General features: G+C 29.0%; 1 protein-coding gene across 2 annotated transcripts in view; it reads right to left on the reverse strand.

Moving 5' to 3' along the window:
- The window catches only part of DENND4A (DENN domain containing 4A), a 94,552-nt gene that overhangs the window by 14,588 nt on the left and 79,602 nt on the right, over positions 1-362 (reverse strand). The window lies entirely within an intron of this gene.

Here is a 362-nt window from a genome sequence, read left to right on the forward strand (position 1 = left end):
AATCTCTGAACCTGACAAACTTGGAAAAAGCATCTGCCACTTATATAAGAGACAACAGATTAATTCCCTAACATAAAAAAGAGCTATTAAAACTTAAAAAAAGTGGGGAGGACCAAAAAGTCAAAGTGAAATGTAGGCAAAGGACAGTTCACAGAAAAAGAAACACAAATAGTCCTTAAACACATAAATGGATATGCAACTTAATTTATAAGCTAAAGAAAAATGAAAACTAAACTGAAATACATTCTTCACCTATCAGATGGCAAAAATCTGAAAAGTGTGCTAACATATTTTCTTCACAAGGCTGTGGGGAAATAGGTATTCTTTTTTTTTTTTTTTTTTTTTTTTTTTTTTTTTTTTTT

The sequence above is a fragment of the Lipotes vexillifer genome, unplaced genomic scaffold (assembly GCF_000442215.2).
Source record: "Lipotes vexillifer unplaced genomic scaffold, Lipotes_vexillifer_v1.1 scaffold713, whole genome shotgun sequence".
Taxonomy (NCBI): Eukaryota; Metazoa; Chordata; class Mammalia; order Artiodactyla; family Lipotidae; genus Lipotes; species Lipotes vexillifer.